We start from the raw sequence: 12,686 nt of genomic DNA on the forward strand, positions 1-12,686 counted from the left end.
GTTCTTTTCCACTGGCGTTCTCCAGATGTCGTTGACGGTGACTTAATACTTGCCAGGACTTTGGTTTTGCATGCCATTTGGCACAATCACAAAACATTGCATGCTCACCGAAGACTCGAGAAGTCCCTTGAAGAGCACTTCAGGGTGCTCCCTCCCTATTACAGGATTGGGTTCTTGTTACAGGGGTGCACCCCATCCCACCTCACCCCCACCCCAGGCCGCGCCCCCCTTCCGGGCCCCGCTTGGCTCCACCCATCTGGGCTCAGGCACACAAGCCGGAAATTCACTCCCAGCTGCAGGGCCGAAGGGGTCGAAGGTACCAGGCCCAGATGCGGTCCTAACTGTGCACTGGAAGCCAGGTTCCTGGGGGCCACCAGCCCGTCGCCTCACCCGGGGCTGCTCCTGGCCCGTGAGGGCTAGGCCTCAGGGGCACACACTGGACCCCTGAGAGCAGTGTCGTGGGACCACCACGCCATCCATCCTCCTGGTCTTCTCGCGCCCGGCCCCCCTGGGGCTGGCGGGGCTGGCGTGGAAACTCCCGGAGAAGGGGCAGACAGAAGGCGCCCACGGCCCAGCAGTGGGGGGCAGTTCTCCTCGCAGGAGGACTCCCGGAGACGGTGTGGGGCTGCCTGTCCACCTAGGTCCTCTTCCTCTAGCCCTCTCCCTCCCCTGCTGTGTGTTCTCCAGGGAAGGCAGAGACCTCTCTGGGCTGCCAACCCCACCCCGCTTAGGAACAGAAGGGAAGAAGGTGGTTCGGTGACTACCTGTGAAGGCAAGGGAGGGTGAGGATGCTCACTTTTCATACATAGACATAAAGCTGGTAACCACATACAATAAAACTCTTTTGGGGGAAAAAAGCACCTAATGCATAGTTGTCCTTAACTATAGTTTTACTACAGGAATAATAAAAAAATAAAGCATCCACCCATGCCCTCTCCATGTTCCAATGTGTCATTTTATGACTTTTTTTTTTTACAATAAACAGGTCCTGGGTATTTTTCCTTGTCCCTAAGGGCCGCAAAGTATTCCCAGGGTTAGGGGCGCCTCAGTTTATTTCACCACTGCCCCCTGGAGGTGCCTCTAGATTGTTCCCAAGGTTTTCCTGTTTTAAAGGCAGAGGGATCTGGCCCTGGATCCACCCCAGCCACTGAGTGGCGCCCTTGCTCCCAGGCCTCAGGGAGGGGCAAGTCCTCAGCCAGGCAGAGGGGCCTCTGTCCCGACCCCCACCCCGATTCCAGGCCCCCCCAGGGCCCCCTGAGCACCCCCAGCCCGGTGGAAACTCATGCAGAGCAATGCCTGCCCTCTCCCCAAAGTCAGGCCAGTTCAACGCTGCAGCCCAGCCTCCAGCCCCCAGCCCCCACGGCTTCCCGGAGACGTTTGCTCCATCTTTCTCCTGGATCCCATTCCATCCAGTTGATATTTCCTGTGCATATGCTCCGCTCAACATTTGCCAACATGTTAGTGGGTGAAAAGCTCTGCCTCTCAAGTAAATAAGCCAAGGGGCACTTCTAGAAGGGTTTTGCAAATCATGCTGCATTTGTAGACCCTGTGCAGGGGTTCCGAGCACCCCGAGGTCGAAGCCGCCTGTCGATTTGACGTGCCAGCCTCATTTTTCCAGAAGTTCTATTTTTTGGCCAACAATCATCGCGTTCTTATGTGGCGCCTGACATGGCCGCGAGAGGCTGATTTCCATCAGCAGCTCTTTCTCATGCAGGAACCCAACTGCCATTACTTCTAGGCACTCGATCCCTCCATGGGGATTTGTGGCAAGGACGAAGGCAGCCATGCACCAGCCAGGCCCCAAGGTCGCCGGCACCCTGATCTTGGACTTGCAGCCTCCGGAACTGTGAGAAACACACGTCTGCCACGGAAGCCCCCAGCACGTGGCATGTGTTACAGGGGCCAAGCTGACTGGGACGGGGAGAGGGAGCAGTGGGTTGGGGCACGGGGTTGAACACTGTCCTCCAAAAATTCATGCCCAGGAGCCTCAGAATATGACGTGGATTGGAGATAGGCTCTTTGCAGACGTAATTAGGTAAATTAAAATGAGGTTATCCTGGATTACGGTGGGCCCTAACCCAACACCGGTGTCCTGATAGAGGGAGGGAAATTGGGACACAGACACAGAAGGAGGGGGCCATGGGGAGATGAAGACGGTGATTGCAGGGAGGTGCCCACCGGGCAGGGCCCACCAGGGACCGCCAGGCCACCATGATGGGCTGGAAGAGGCAAGGAAGGACGCCCCCCAGAAAAAGCACAGCCCCGCGACACCTGGGTTTCGGATTTCTGGCCTCCAGAAGTGTGAGGGACGAAGGCTGTGTTGGCCCTCCCAGTCTGTGGTGCTCTGTCGGGGCAGCCCGGGGCCGCTAATCCAGCCTCCAGAGAGTGACTGTGCAGGACAACTGTATGCACCTGGCCTTTCCCTCCCTGGGTCTTCCGCAGGGATGGAGCACCTGCCCGGGCCCACAGCAGTCCTCACAGCCCCGTGCATGTGCTGTGCTAACCGATCAGGAGAGGCAAGCCAGGAGGCCTCGGGGGCAGAGGCGGGACGTGGGCCTGGAGCCGCTGAGCTGGAATCCCCACCCTGCTCACTGCAGCTGGGGGTCTCGGGGACCACGAGGGTCATGCACAGCTCCCACCTCCTAGCCCCTTGCCAAACTGCTGTTACTAGGAGCGCCATCTCCTGGGGCCGCGGCGGGCATTTAAAGACATGGACAGGAGCTGAGGGCTCGGCGGTGCCTGGCGCCCAGAACGCTAGGCTGTTCTCTGTGGGGCCAAGGGCAGGGCTGTGCCTCTGGCCGAACAGCTTCTTCTCCGAGGCCCGAGACCCCACATATGGAGCCTCTGCCTTCAGCCACCGAGGTGCGCGTCCTCCTGAGCGGCCTGCGCAATCTCCTTCGATCAATACCAGTCAGGAGCCCTAATTTCTTCATTTGTGTCAAGGAGGGAAAGGTTAAGTCAGGATGAAAAGGTTAAGTTGGAAAGATTAAAAGCGTTCCTGTCATTTTCTAGGTCAGATGGGTTCCACTCGGTCCCTTGTTAAACAGAAATTTAACTGAAATTGTTTCAGGGAGAAAATGTAATCATAGGAAGGTAGAATCACCAGGGCCCACCTCGAGCTGCTGGGTGACTGACAGGCGCCCCCCGGAGTTTGACTGTGTATTTTCCTGCCACACACATGCACCCCCGGATGGGTGTGTACACACACACGGGCTGAGCACTAACACCCATCCCACCGCATTCCACCATCCGAGCCCTTCCCAGACTCCGTCACTGCAGCACGATGCTGTCCCAGGCAGGTGGGAGCAAGCGTGCGTTTCTTCTAAGAGTCATTGATCCTGCCTTCGAGAGTGAGGCTGCGAGCTGGGGGGCTGCACAGAGAATGTGGCGTTGGGTGGGTCTTGGAGGTTCGGTAGAGCTTCCAGATGGACAAGAAGAGCTCCCGTCGGTCACAGAGAAAGACCACGGACCTCGGGGTGGGGTGGACACGAGCTCTCCCACAGCCCCGCCCGGACCAGCGTCCGGACGCGCCAGGCCCCTCACCAATTCTCTTGGCCGCAACAAACCGCCATGCTTGACCTTCTCATCTCTTTGGGGGCCCCCTGTCACCACCCTTGGCAGCAACAAGAACTGTGGGCCTGCCTCCCCTGGGCTGGCAAGTGCTGAGGAAAAGCTCTGAGGGCCCCGGCAGCCCCAAGGACCCCATCCCGTTCCTGGAGGCCTTCACACTGTAGCTGGAGCCAGGGTGGAGGAAGAGCAGGGGACCGGGCCGGGCTCACCTCCAGTGCAGCCGAGGTAAACCCCACCGCAGCCGTGCCTGGCTCCCCGCTCGCTGCCCCCGCCCAGCTAGGCCACGGGGCCGTCATGAGAATTAGGAGGAGGTACTCCTTCCTCCAGGCAGGTACCGCTCAGCCCAGGGTGCTGCTAAGCCAGGCTCCTCGTGCACGAACCACCCGCACAGCCCAAAGTGGCCCCGAAAGCCCATCAAACTCCCAGGTGTTCGAGGCTCTTGGGGCAGGCACATTGGGGCCCTGCCCCAGCGGGGGTCAGTGTCACCCTAGCAGAACAGGGCGTCCCCCAAGGGGCCGGAGAAGCCTTCTGGGGTCAAAGTCCATTAAGTGGGGCCGCAGAGAAGCAGAAGGGCAGATGGGGAGGCTGGGTCTGGCCCCGCCTTCGAGCTCACAGGACAGAAGCAGCACCTGCTCCAGCAAGGATGGACCCCAGGCATGGCATTTGGCCAAGGACCAAGGAAGATGGGACTTCGAGTCGCCTGCTTGCAGAGGTGATGACAGCCCGGCCCTCCTGTCGATGCCAACCTCCTCCATCATTCCCTCATCACCTGCTCCCAGGACCCTTGGTTCCCTCCTTCTGGGACAGAGATGAAGAGGCAGGGCAGGAGTCAGCCCAGAGTGTGAGGACCGCAGAGGGAGTACAGATGTGCTTGCAGAGGGCAGATTTTTCCCAGGAGCAGCCCCCACCCCTCTCCATGGGAATCTCTGGTGCTCAAGGGGACTCTCCCTGCTCGCCCGGCCTCTGGGGCTGGGGGGGGGGGGGGCGGGGGGCTGGCCTGAGCCAGCTGGGCCATACTCTCCCCTAATCACAGAGGTTGGTTTAGGAGTTGGGCCTTCCCAACAAGCAGAATACTTACTGAGCATCCGTGCATCAGGCACCACTTAGAGTCCAGGAACACAGCAAAAAAGCAAAGTAAAAGGATTAAAAGTCCTGCCCCCATGGCTCCCCTATCAGGTCAATGGGGCCAGTGAGTCGAGTGTGGTCTGAGATTCCCCATCCAGCCAAGGCTAGGCCAGAGCTGGGCTTTGTGGGGCTGTGGGATTCCCGCCAAGCTGCTAGGGGTAGAGGAGCGGTCCCCAGGGAGTGTTCGGGAAGCCACACCATACATTCCTTCCCTCCCTCGACCAACATTTGCTGAGCATCCGCTGTGTGCTGGGCTGAGGCCTTAAATTCAGATTCAACATTAAATGCCACCTCGACACCTGCTGACATCAGAAGGGCCTCAAGATGCTCGCCTTGCCACTCTGTTCCTGCAGATAAAGTGCCCTCCTTGTCAAGGGGTGAGGCCCAGCGCTCGCTTCTCCCTGAGTCGTGGGCTGTGGGGCTCCCCCCATTCCCTGACTGAGCAGAGGGACCTGCTGTGCTCAAGCTAAATGAACTGTGTGGTTAATACTGGCAACTTCTTCCATCTGGGGCTCTGGAATTTTGGTCCCTGCTGAGCAGAAGGTGCCGACCTGGCCAGATCTCCGAGGAAACCCCGGGCACTGAAGCTCTAAGGACTTCCCTGGTAGACGGCATCTCACACGTGCTGCCTCAGCTTCTGGCGAAGGAACTAAGCCCATCCTGTGTGAGTCCAGCGGAGAGGGCTCTCGGCAGCTCCCGTCTGGTCTCCCCAGGACTTCCCGCCTCGAACCTCTTCCCTTTGCTGGTGTTGCTTTGAATCCTTAGCTGGAATCGATCTTACCGTCAGGATGACTACATGGCTGCAGCCTGGGGCCCTCTCAGCAGACCACTGGACGGGATGGGCTCGTGAACCCCCACCCCACACCCCACCAAACCCCGTGCGAGCATCCAGTATTAGCCGCCCACCTAGCGGAGTGGTTGGCTGTGAGGACGCGTCTGTGGGCTTGCAGCCCCGCATGGGAGGCTGTGCTCAGATGAGTGAGATGGGCTGGGTCCCCCACCGTGGAGTCGGAGGGACGTGGCGGGGAATGTGTGCTGAGGCCTGTTCCTCGGGGTGCGCACTGAGAAATGCCGGCATCACCAAGCCCATAGCACACTCCCTGCCATCCACCCAAAAGCGTCTCTAAGACCTTGGCTTGAAGAGCCATTCTAGACACGCAGGTGATTCCTGTGCTCTCTGCGGAGGCCAAGTCGGGTACCAGGACCCTCTCCAGAGACGTCCAAGTGGCTACGAGACGCATGCTGCTTTCTGAGCCCCTCTGGGATCAGCCCCCGAGCACCCAAGGTTGCAAATGCTTCACGTGGTGACGTGAGACATCTAAGCGTGGGAGGAAACCGCGGGAGGCCTGGACGCGAGGCGGGAGCGGGGCCGAGGGTCCTTTCGGTCGGCTCAGAGCCGGGGGCGGCCTGGCCCTCCTGTCGGGCACACGCCGGCCTGACCTCGTTTGCCTGCTGGGCAGGCCGGGCCAGCTGAATGCTAACTCTCGAATGCTGACAAGTCGTGGTTTCCGTGAGGTAGAAAGAAAGCCTTCCCACGGCTCTGGCCTAATTGCCCTGCAGGACGCGGAGCAACGTGGCCCCGACTGAAGGAAGCTCAGGGCAGCACTTCTATCGCTGCTTCCATCAGCCCTCGCGTCCTCCTGTGTCCCAGTCCCATGAGGACCCCAGTCTCGGGGCAGGAGTGCGCCTCCAGGCACCTGCCTCAGGCCTCGGGAAGGGGGAGCGCTGCCCGGCAGCTTGCTCCCACTGCCGTCTCAGTTGCCCCCAGACCTATGGCCTCAAACAACGCAGGTTTATTCCCGTAGGGTTGGGAGGGCCGGGCGTCGGGCTCAAAGTGCTGCAGACTAACGCGGAGGTAGGACCAGCTCCCTCCGGAGGCCCTCGGGGGGAGGATCTGCGCCTGGCCTCTGCCCGCTGTGGGGGCCATGCCGCTCCAGTCTCTGCTTCTGACATGGCCCTCTGTCTGTGGTCCAACCTCCCTCTGCCTGCCTCCCAGGAGCCACCTGTGATCGTCCTGAGGGCTCCCCCAGATAGTCCAAGACGATCTCCCCATTTTAAGATCCTTAATTTACTCACCTCTGCAAAATCCCCTCGGCATGGTCACATCGCAGGTTTGGGGGATTAGGACACGGGCATCTGCTAGGGCCTGAACTGTGTCCCTTCAAAATTCTTCTGTTGGAGCTCTGACCCCCCGGACCTCGGACTGTGGCCTTCTTTGGAAATAGCGCTGTCGCAGATGTAGTTAGCTAATACGCGGTCATGCTGGGGCAGGGGAGGCCCCTAATCTGACAGGGGTCCTTAAGAAGGGGAAATGTGGACACAGACTCATGCACACAGGGAGAAGGCCATGTGAAGATGAAGACAGACAAGGGGATGTGTCTCTAAGCCAAGGGATGCCATCGTCATGGTCCAAAGCCCCAGCTGAACAAAGATACGCTCATCAGGCAGGACATTCCAAGGGCTCAGAGGAGATCTCCAGGGATGGTTAAGGACCACACCTTTCTTTGTAGTGTGCAGGGTGCAGGGTTTGGACAAGCCAGGCCTGCTGAGTCAACGCTTCCCTGCCCACCAAGACTGTGGTTCTGAACGCCCAGTCACTGCTGATCCTGCTGGGAGATCCTGCCGGGCAGATTCTCTCTGCAGACACCTGAACCCAGCCTCTGGGATCCAGTGACCCAGATAAGATTCCAGGCCTGGAGCTTACTGTATTTAACCTTCTGTGGACATGAGTCCACAACTGGACTCCTAACCTGACAGAATCTCACAAGATCCCTTCTTTCAGTGGAAGGGAAGCCCTTCCCCACCAAGGTCTCTGCACCCGAGCCCACAGGCCCCGTATTGAGGGACTTGAACAGCAAGAGCACGAGGAGTAAAAAGGAAATCTGCCCCATAAATTGTCTAGTTTTTTATGACAAATCAGTTGTAGATTTTTATAATAAGAGCAAAATAAATATAAGGGCAGCATAATGAACAGTGATGATGCCGTGGCCACAAAGCCACTGTCCCCCAGGGCTGGATGGCCAGTCTTTGTGACAGAGTGGATTCTGAGTCCCCAGAAAATATTTTATTGCATTTTTATAGTACATTGGGGTAAACTGGGAGGAATTTGGTTAAAAATGGTTAAAGCTCCGTTAAAAATCCCGTTTCGTATATTACAATTTTATAATGAAATACAACATATGGAGATGTTACAAGTTGAATTTGTGTAAAATTTCCAAGTATAATCTTATGCCATGTTGTAACAAGAAGTTTGAGCTGGGGCGCCTGGGGAGTAGAGTCGGTTGAATGCCTGACTCTTGGTTTCAGCTCAGGTCATGATCTCAGGGTCACGATTTCAGGGTCATGAGATTGAACTGCACATCCTGCTCTGCACTCAGTGTGGAGTCTGCTTGGCATTCTCCCGCTGCCTCTCCCTCCCTGCCCACCCTCCCCCTACTCATGTACGCTGTCTCTCTAAAATAAACGAAACTTAAAAAAAAAAAGGAAGAAGTTTGAGCTAACTTCTGTGAACGTCAATTCTTTATGTGGGTGTGTGATCCCAGATCAAGATGTTTTGATGATATGTTCAAATTCTCGTGAGCCCCTGTGAGCTGAACATCCAAGTGCCCCCAGCACCCTTGATCACTCAGGGAGGCACTTAAGGCAGTGGGGGGAGGCCTTCCTGGCTGAGGCAAGGGGTCAGGCCACGCTCACTCCCCCCAAACGCTTTCTGGGTCCAAGGTCTTAGATCTTGGTGTCCCCTACTGAAATCTTGTCACTGATTCCCTAATTCTCCATATTCCGGAAAGCCCACTCTCCTGTCCAAACAGAACTTCCTCGGGCGCCTGGGTGGCTCAGTTGGTTAAGCGACTGCCTTCGGCTCAGGTCATGATCCTGGAGTCCCGGGATCGAGTCCCGCATCGGGCTCCCTGCTCGGCAGGGGGTCTGCTTCTCCCTCTGACCCTCCTCCCTCTCTTGCTATCTGTCTCTCATTCTCTCTCTCAAATAAATAAATAATAAAATCTTTAAAAAAAAAAAAAAACAGAACTTCCTCATGCCTGCCCTCCTGGGTCACCCTCCCAACTGCTACGCAGCCCCACCCCCGGAGGGAGCAGGGGGAGGGCAGGGGGAGCTGGGTGTTCCCTCCACCTTTGTCCTGACGTGGGGGAGGGGCGAACGAGGTTGGCAGGGGTGCGGGGAGACACCAGGAACCCTGTGTGATGTGTGACTTGGATTCTATCACCAGAAGCAAGGGAAAGCTGGGCATTCCTGAATTGAAATAGCTTTCACGACCATTGGGTTCAAATTGTCAGAAACACAAGAAAACTGGATTCTGGGGACACGCTGGGTTTCTGAAGAAGAGCAGGAGTTACAGGATCCCTGGGGGACTTCGGGTCACGTCCACCGGGGAAGGGGGGAGCTGAGCTGTGTGTGGCGTTCCATGTCCATGGAGTCCTGGCCTGTCACCTGCCACCTGACGAGGGGAGGGCAGGTCGGCAAGGGCAGGGACGCCGTGGAGGCTTGCCTGTGGGAGCCAGAGGCAGCTCGCCCAGCCCTGTGGCGCACGCTCCCCGGGACCTAAGCGGGCAGACGGAGGTGGCTGGTGCCCAGGGAATGGCAGGGAGACTCTGAGGCAAGGGTCTGGTTCTTCCCCGACCAAGGAAGTCATATTTATTCGTCAGCACAGAGCTTCTCCGTGCCTCGTGACTGCTCAGCAAAACCGCTGTCCTCCTGGGGGTGACAGGCTCGGAGCCGCGTGGCCCTTCCTGTCCCCAAGGGGGGGGCAGCTCCAGGGGCACTGCTCCCCGCCCCCCGCCCCCGCAGAGGCCCATCCCCCGGACTCAAGCGGCCTCCCCGTGGGAAGCCGCGGGTCCCTGCGTGGGGTGTGCTCCCTCCTCTGCTCGCAGCACTGGGCGCTGTGCTCCCTGCCCAGCTTTCCCTGGGGCCCGCTGCTCTTCTGCAGCGACCCTGAGCCTCTGCCACGAGGCCTGCCCGGTGGCTCCGTGCCAGATCAGCCGGACAGAGAGCCGGCGGCGGGGGGGGCGGTTGTGACCAAGGAGCCCGGGCAGGAGAGGCTGTGCAGGGCAGCTGGACTTTGCAAAGCGCTTTTGTGGAGAAGTTCGCAGGTGGGCTCGCTCGCCCAGTGCCCCGGTCCTGGCGGAGGGGCGGAGACAGCGGTCGCTCGGCCACTCGCTGGCCTTGTGGGCTCACAGGGCCCCTGAGGGAGGGAGATGGGACAGGCGCATCCTCAGCCCTGCAAGCAGCTCCTGCTCTGGTGGCCAGTGTCCCTCAGGAAAGTGGCAGCTTGGGGGTCAGGTGCTGAGGCCCCCTCCCAGCATGCTGCAGACCAGGATGACCAGAGGGGCCCCTCATCCCCCGCTGGGGCCCGAACACACCCAGCTTCTGCACAGAGAGTCGGAGTCCCATTTCAGCCCTTTGCAGTGGCGCCCCCAGAACCCACAGCACCCCCCCCCAGGTGGCAAACGTGGCCCCAGCCCCCGCCCCTCGCCCATCCAAGGTCTCCAGCTTCAGCCATGATGCCACTGTTCAGATGCTACGGATCGTTCCTTTTCCGGGTAGAAAAAAAATTGGCAGCCTTATTTCTCTGTCCTTCCTTTTAACCAGAGCCCAAGGTTTCCAGTTCAAATACTAACTTAATTCACAGCCTACCTGGGAGACCAGCCACCCTCAGGGGACCCTCTCCAGCCCGGGGGTGACATGCAGGTGTGCGAGCTCTGCGAGGGGCTGCTGGGGACAAGGGACCCGCGTGGAGGCGCACAGGGCTGAGGAAACCAGCTAGTGAGGCAGGAGCGCCCCCTCTCTTCCCAGCGGTGAGCCGCTCCCAGCAGCCAGAACTTCTGGAAGGGCCCAGGGCTCCGTGGGGAGGGAGCCCTCCTTCGGACCCCACTCCGAGGGGGCGGGGTGGACCTCGATGCCCACGGACACCCCCGCGCCGAGCGGTCAGCAGCAGGAAGGGAGGTGGGAGACGGATTCCTCCGCAGACACACTCCACCCAGGAGCCAGACAACAAAAGGAAATGTGGGCGAGGACTGGCCTCCCTGAGGCTTCCTCCTTCCCCGGGCTCCCTATCACAGCGCCACACAAACCCTCCAGTCACAGCCCACAAGGAGCTGTGACATTTAAAAAATTCTCGTACATATCCAGATTCCAATTTTCCTACAGAAAAAAGAAGACACCTGGAGTCTTAAACCTAGTTGCTGCTTCTCTTCTTAACATGAAAAAAGGCTTTCACTCACTGAAGTTTTGCTGTTTATTTGTCCCAGACTTTTTTGGCTCGCAGTGACAGGAGCAAGGGAAGCACGATCACGTACCCGTATGCCGTGAGCGTGTCAGGCAAGTTCGGGCTGTGCGGCCCGGCGCTGACCCTGCACGGGGTGCTCGCACACGCAGAGTGGTCGCGCGCGGGCTCACACTCCAGGAGGCTCACCATCGACGCGGGAAAGACGATAAACTTACTTTCTGACCATGATGTGGTGGATGTCAAAAGGAAGACATGACTAATTACTGACCAATGGTGATTCCAGGACCCAACACTAGAAGAGAGAAAAACAATCCTTCTGGACTGTTCTGAGGGACACGGGTGAGGGGGCCGGTCCCCAGAAGGGAGGACAGAAAATCAAGGACGATGGGGTTACCCTAAGGATGGCCAGCATTCACTCTGTGCACCAAAGGACATGGGACACACAGAGGTGGAGCCCAAACTCAGGCAGGACCCCCTTCCCTGCACCAGACCTATCCCTGGGGCCTTCAAAAACTTGGCAATGAGCTGAAAATTCAGGACATGAATTTTGTTCTCTTTGTTCTACAGATTCAAGGCAGACTTCAGCACCGTTCATCATACTTTGACCACACACGGTGCTTCTCAAAAGGCCAAGCACTGTGGACCCTGCCCATCTGAGTCTCTCTCCAACAGCCGCAGAGGATGCTTACCCTCTCTGTGCCTCAGTTTATTCCTCTGGGGCTGGGAAGGGTCCCTGCGCCCTGGGGGTGGTGGGGGTGGTGTGCACAGTGCTCATGGTCGGCCCAGGCCCTGAGGTCATCAGCTCAGGCCCTGTGGAATCTGGGCGGGCCCACTGAGCGCTCACACCGTCACCCTGCATGCAGGGCCGTGGATGCAGGGGTGGGGTCTGGCCAGGAGAATGCAACTGAAACAGCAGGCTGAGGGGTCTGACCACGAGGACTCTCTCTTGCACGAAGCCCGGGGGCCGAAGCAGGCCAAGTCCAGAGGGAGCTAAACCAACTCCTGGTTGGGACTAGAGAGTGTCACACACAGCAGTCCCAGCATGCTTTTCCAGAACCCGCCTTTCCGAGGAGCAGTATCGTAACCATGAACACTGACCGTGAAAGCCAAGGCCAGCAGCAAAGCTCCACAGTTCGTGAGCCAGGAGGTTTTATCCTCACCCCTTAAACCGCCAAGCCAGGCGGCTCTCCGCTCCCCGTGGTGGCCGCGGGAGAATTTCCGAGTTCCAGGGAGCCACGGACCAGGCCACAGCTGGGAAGCTCGCGGGACTCAACAGCAATAGAAGGTGGAGGTTTCCCGCCCAAACTGAGCAGCGGCTCCCAGGCCACTGGAGAACCAGGGTGGCCCCGCAGTTAGGATGCGCCACCACTCTGGTCCCAGGTGGGGGCGGGGTGCCGCACACTGGGCCCCGAGCCACGCTCACCCCAGGGCAGAGCGGCCCTGCGGCGCTCCAGAGCCCTGCCGCCTTTACAGTCCCCTCATGCTTCCGTTGGGGCAGGGGACTCGCCTGCTGCGTGGGCTTGGCTTAGGCCACGGCTGTCCACAGCCATCACCACCACGAAGACACTCAGGACTTCAGGAAACACCAGCAGGAAGGCCTCACATCTGCCTCAAGTCACACACTTGCTCCCAAACCCGTAAGTGACCCACAGCACCTCTGTATGACACTTAACACTGCCAGTGCTTTGAACGTCCAGGGTCAGAGGTCATGGACAGAACGCAGCGTCTGGAGAATCCAAGGCGGGTTTAC

The sequence above is a fragment of the Mirounga angustirostris genome, unplaced genomic scaffold (genome assembly GCF_029215605.1).
Source record: "Mirounga angustirostris isolate CCGP_5_RB_7025 unplaced genomic scaffold, mMirAng1.0.hap1 SCAF_7, whole genome shotgun sequence".
Lineage (NCBI taxonomy): Eukaryota > Metazoa > Chordata > Mammalia > Carnivora > Phocidae > Mirounga > Mirounga angustirostris.